The sequence below is a fragment of the Mesitornis unicolor genome, unplaced genomic scaffold, assembly GCF_000695765.1.
Source record: "Mesitornis unicolor isolate BGI_N332 unplaced genomic scaffold, ASM69576v1 scaffold26968, whole genome shotgun sequence".
NCBI classification, from domain to species: domain Eukaryota; kingdom Metazoa; phylum Chordata; class Aves; order Mesitornithiformes; family Mesitornithidae; genus Mesitornis; species Mesitornis unicolor.
The window spans coordinates 13,155-19,731 of record NW_010202947.1 but is presented as its reverse complement, the minus strand read 5'-3'; positions in this window follow the sequence as shown (position 1 = coordinate 19,731).

Sequence of the window (6,577 nt, the reverse complement as noted above, 5' to 3'; positions counted from 1 at the left end):
ATGTGATACTCTCATTGATCAGCATAGGGAACTTCCACCAAAGCATTCTGGACTGCACTTGAGTGCAAATCAATAGCAAGCATTCAAAGGGACATTTCTTCCTTTGATGCACTAGGAAAATCCCATTAAACAATAATGGGAAGTATACAGGGAGTTATCTTTCTAAAAATCATGCAAAATAAAAACAACTTTTTACTACACCTGTTTTGGTGTTCGTTTGGGGTTTTGTTTTTAACTTGATTTACATTATGCATTACTGAAAGTTAGCCTGGACTCTGGTTAAGCTTTTTCACAGGGTATAATGTGTTCTCTGAATGGCATTACCAAGTTCTTCACCATACAGGCTTCTACGGTTTATTTGAAAATGTATTTATTCTGGAATCATTATTCACTTCATAAAACAGAGTAATTGTTATAGGACTTAAACATAATCTTTATTTTCAAATAAATTACAGGGAACTGTTTTGTAAAGTAGTTTGTCCCATAATAGCTGTGTCAGTTAGTTTTCCCATTTAGGTATGTCCTAAACTTTTCTGGGCAGAATTTTAAACTCTCATTAGCAGAAATCCAGGCTTTATTGTTCTATTATGGTTTATAAGCCAATCACTTCCCAGTTATTAGTAAATTTACAGCCCTACATTCAACGGGCTGTAAATTGTTATATAGAATTATGTTAGCCAGTCCTGCAGTTGAGCTGTGTTATTGTTTGGGAGGCAAATTAATTTCATCCTGTAGTTGATTTTTCTTTTCCAGAAAAAAGGCATTAAAGCCACTGGCACTGAAAATTAACAGAATCCTTGTATCTGTAGATAAGGTCATGCAAGTGTTGATGCCTTCTGGAACTAAACTTCTGTTAGAAATGCTGTTGTAATTCACTAAATAGTATCTTAGAAACTTAAATAGCATCTCAGTTTTCCAGAGTACTTTCATTCAAGAGTAGTCAAGTCACCTTGCACTTTTTCTTGATAGCAACACAATGCTGGTAAATCGTGACTATAATCGTGTGACTACAAACAATTATCTGTCATTAATCTGGACAGAAACATTTCAAATAGCAAAGAACAGACAACTGCTAATCACTATGGCAGAAGGTCTTACACATAGGGCATTTCATTGACAATTATGTGAACTATGGCATTTAAACTGGTGGCCGTTTTCTTTGTTGCTTCTTCCTTAGACTTGATCAACATTCCAGATCCTGCCTGCATTCTGTACGGAGCCCAGCAATAGACAGATCGAAAACACCAAATGAAAATCAACTTAATTTACTGTGACAAGAGTGGCTTTGTGCTCAGGCTTCCAGTCATTTAATTGCTCACTGTCTATAAAACTTTGTCTTTTAGAACAAGAATATCTTCTTTTCTGCATATCTTTCTGGTATCTCCTCCTTATTTTCCAAAATGGTTGTTACTGTATGTATTGCCATCCTCACATATGCATTGGCATCAGCAAATCTGATCAGAGATTAACTTTTTCCAGAAATATATCCATCCTGCTATCTCCATCAAAAAGGGGTGCAATATTGTCCAGGCTAATGAAGATGCTGGCACAAACAAAAAAGGACTTGGCTTAAGAGAGGGTTCACATACTCTTGGCATCACCAACAAACTATCCCTCACTTTAGACTGCCAAAATCCATAACCCATTTTGCCTTCCTCTGTGGCACAGAACAGTCTGCTGTCTAAGACCATCTAGAGAATTTTATTGAACTTTGGCTACTGAAGAAGCTTAGTCATGTCCTGACCTTCCTCATTGCCACATTATGCTTATGCTATGTACTATTGATCCTAAGCTTTCTAAAGAGTTCTCAAAAATATTTTTTGCCCACTATAAAGGAAGTCTCACAGAGCAGATTTTCTCTATACCCTTCTGGAATAAAGCATATTTATGGCCAAACCCAGCTTGCAGAACCTAAAGTGAAAGACTTTGACTCTTTTCAACCTCACCTATCTCTGTCAGTATAAATATTTCTGAGATTATCAACCACATCCTTTGTTTTAATGGCATGTTTCAATATTGTGGTAGAGATGGAAGAACTCCTCTTTGGCAACTGGAAGTTACTTTGTTTAGAAAGAATCATATTTGCTTTCATATTGCAGAGGAAAACCAAAGTTTCATGGCAACAAGTCCTCATTTTAATCTAATGGATGTCCTCTCTCAGGTATTATTGACCTGTCAGAAATTTCTAGATGCATTGACAGTGAAGAAGACAGAGACCATAATGTGGGAAGATGGGAACACACTGGAGAATTCCTCTAGTCAGTTTGCACTGAGTAGCAAAAAGGTTTGCTAACACTGCTCAGCAAAAAGGAGATGCTTTTTAACATGAGCTTCTGCACCTTTCCCTGAACCACGACCTTCAGATTACAAACATAAGCACCTCTTAAGGAAAATAAAGCTGCTTTGTAAGTCTGATCACAAGTGATGGGATTTTCTCTTACTAGTTTCTAACATTCCCTATGTTGGATGTTACTGTATTTATTAAAAGAAAAGTACTTTGGTTAGAATTGCTGGATTACACATCCACTTTCCATCAATTCTCAACTTTAACTCATCAAAAAGTAACACACAGAGAGGTCCAGTGCATTAGCCATTCTTGTCCTGCAAAGCAAACTTGACTGATGAGTCTACAGTCCTGTTTCTGGATTCCATAACCAGAAGCACTGATAGACATTTTCTAAGAAAATTTGTTCCCATCAAAACACTCAGAGAGTGTCTAAAGTGAACCAGGCTTCCTGGTTCTTCTGCCTCCACATTGTCTTGCCAGGTGGGCTATTGGAAGCTGTATTTCTTTTATTAAAACTATGAGGCGTGCCAATTTTGGAAATGGTTCTGTATTGAGCAAGTGCAGTGTTACAGAATATACAATAGACAGATATTCCAGAGTGGGTTTTTCCCCAACTCAAAATTAAAATCTTTCCCAAAGTCAAGCCTTTCCTTTTTCATATTCCGTTATTGTATACAACGATGCATAGCCTTCTTAAAAGAAAAGCTTCATTGACTGCAACAATTGGAAATTACACAAATAGCATTTTAAATTACAGCCTACACAAAGCCCTGTCTCTGTACAATCCTTTGATGGCTAACTACTGTTGCTAAACTTCCACACGTACCCAGGGCATATTCCTGAACCTTGTTCCTTCGTGTTGTGAAAGGGAGCATTTCCAATCCTGCCAAATTCAATTGGTTTTGTGAGTTCCTGGGCTTTTATCCCTCTGGCTAAGGGAGTCCCAAAGGGTCAGCAGGAGACAAAGGCAAGGTGCTCACAGCCCAGCGTGCTGCCATTGTGTCAACAACTCTCAGGTGACAAACGAATGCCTTATCTTAAGTCATTCTTTCCTATGCCTTTTTTGGGGGGGTCAGGGTTGGTTGGCTGGCTGGCTCCTCTTCCAGGAGGCCTCAAGTTAAGTCAACATATTCCTATAATTAACATGCAAAATCTAGGGCAACATAAGGTGTTCCTACATTATTTCCACAGTTCAGTAGATGATTCTTCTTTCTGTAGTCAAAATCATACTGCTACCAGTATAAATTATGGAAATGGTGGACTCATGATCTAAGCACACCCACGCTCCTGGGAACTACCAGTGAAACAACAAAGAAGGAATTACCAATTTCAATTCTATCTGCCCTCTTTTATTTCTAAGATTTTATTTTCATAGCTCTGTATACAAATGTGTGTGGATACACGTTCAAATTGGTATTACACACAGAAGTTGTGCTGAAAGCTGTCACAGTGTTTTTGTAAGAGTATATGATGAAAGCCAATGTTTTATTTTTTCACATCCTAGAAAAAAACCCAAACCATACATATATGGGTAAGCATTGTGGAATCTTAGCACAATTCACCTACCTTCTATCCTTCTTTCATTACTTGTTTCAATAAAGATAAATTAAGAGATCCATGGATGTATCTTGACAAAAATATTGAATAGAAATATTTAATATAAAAATTATACCTATGATGATAGTGTGTGGCAACTCAGGCTTTTTATTTTGATTCTGAATTTCTTAGTCATTTCATACTGCAGGATATTCCTGCCAAAATGTGCATCCAAACTGCAGAAGGAATTCTAAAGTTTTTAGTAATGTGTTAATGAAAAAGAGGCTATTTCTAGCGTAATTTTGTGTCCCTAGTGACGACAGTAGATATATCCCCCAAAATATACGAATAAAAATTACAACACTTATTTTGTCAAAAGATAAATACAAATAAAGATGTGTAGATATTTTACTCATAAATATAATCACCCTTGAACCAGTGATTTTTTAGTTTAGCATTTTTTTATCTGAAATCTTGGCTTCTTGTAGGACTCTGCAAGATCAGTGGTTTTGCCCTGCCTCTCCCTTTTCTTTTACTGTATAACTGCCTTATACAAAGTGATATTTGTATGCCAGCAGGTAATATGTTTATGGAGTAGTCACCCAGACCTGACAAGTACTGTAGTGTATTTCTTTTGAAAATTGCCCAAGGTGGGGTTATTTCATCTGCCTTGACAAATTGTATATGTACTAGCCACATTACGCTGTCACATCTACCTTAGGTTCATCAGTATCTTATTACTGATGCTGTTGTTTTCAAATCTAAATACAGTATGGGGAAAGCAAGAAAGCACGAAAACAAACCTGTATTAGGAATAATTTTAAAAACAAAGCCCGAAGTAGTGACACTGTGCAATAGCCTTGAGTGATTTTTTTTAATAGCTGTGTTCTAATTCTTCAGAGAATGGAAAGGGGCTCTTTGAAAAGGTGCTAATAGACCATGAATTTGCAGCAGTGTAGTTCACAGCTAAACACACTCCCACTTCAAGCTTGGGCAGGGAAAAAAATGAGGGCACCACAAAAGTGAATTAAAAATCATGCAAACAGTCCCAGCAGCAACCAGGGCAGTAGCAGCTTATAAGATCAGCTTCATCTGGCAGGGTGCCCATCATACCGTGACCTAAGAGAGCCAGGACAGGAGGATATCTTATGGCTCACAAAAAGAAGATGCGGTGGGCTAAAGGGGCGCAGAATGTGTGTAAGCAAAAGATGTTTTTCTTTTAAGCCTATGTTGAATTAACTCATTTCACAGAACACTTACAGCAAACTTTTAGATCTTTTAAATGTGTTCAGATAGTTCTTGTATAATTTATTTTAGACTGTAGACAAATATTCTCTCTGGATTAGCCGCGCTACTGGGAGATATTACTATCGCAATGCCCCTCCTCCTGCCTGGGGGTATTGTCCCCTCAAATCTTTCAGAGATGCTCATGAGCCTTCTCCAAATGAGACCGTGGTTCCCTGGCAGTCTAATCTGATCTAAACTGGGGCTGCCGCAGTCTCTCCATCCCCAGCTGCTGCCCTTCCCGTGCCAGCAAGGATGCTTGTCTAATCTCACACTGAACTGGTTCAGAAAACACAGGACTAACACAAAAAATCATAAGACTGCAGCTCCCTGTGGAGTCAAACAAGCACCAGTGCTGGTGCAAGAGATGGGGTGGGGACATAGATGATGCAAAGCCAGGCTGCAACAGCTCTGGTTTGGATCAGCTTAAACCATCTTGGAACCGCACTCCAGGCTGGGCTAGCCAACGCCTGCTATTTAAACCGCTTGTGCTGGTCTAGATCTTTCTGCCTGGCTCAAATTTGGGAGTGGTCCTAAAAAGAGCTTCCTGATCAGATCAGAAGGGGCGGGCATCCTCCCATCGCTATCAGTAGCCATTTCCTCAGACACATCTTCCCACAGCGTTTCGTGGAAATGGCCTTCTGTGTTTCTAAATACTAGTTTCACAATTATTTAGTTCTGCTGGACCCACATACATCTGTGAAGAGTACATTCTGCAAAGTATCATCACGATAGACACATTAGAAACTGGAGATGCTTAGACAGCATAGTGATGAGGAATATATGAGGCAATCAAGAGAGGAAAAAAAAAGGTAAGTTCAAAGAATGTGAGAGGATAGACTAGATTCATTGGGAAAAGCACCGGAGCTTCTGAGGAAACAAAAGGAGAAACCAGTTAAGTTAGAAAAAAACCCCTGAAGCCACCTTTCAGATGCCAGACTTGGTACTCAGAGGCAAGTCTATACCTAGAAGTTCCCAGTCTGTGACACTTCATTTACAGCAGCATATCTGAATGGCTCAGTGATGTGGCTTGGGAAAGGAATGGGAGTAACATTGCTTAGATTTCAAATTATGTGAGGCAGGAAAACATTTTAATAGCCTGACACTACTGCAACACTTGCTGGGAGGGAAGGGAGGCAAATAGAAAACATTTATACTGGGAAGAGAAGGAGGAGGAAGAGAGAAAGATGTAGTTAGGGATGAGTTAGTAAAGCAAAAAGTCTAACCTATATGCTTGCAGAACTGCTTACTGGAGTGAAGACATTAGAGCTAAAATTACTTCTTTTTAAACAAGTAAAACTGTTCCTCTTACTGTGAAACAGCCAGTTTTTTATTGCCAATTGCTTTACTGTCAGATGCTAATTTATACCCTAAATGTCTTTGGGTTGAGACCACTGCTCTGTTCAGGGGGTAATCCAGTGGTCAGCACAGAACTAGTCCTTAGGTGCACTTCATTTGTAACATAATGGG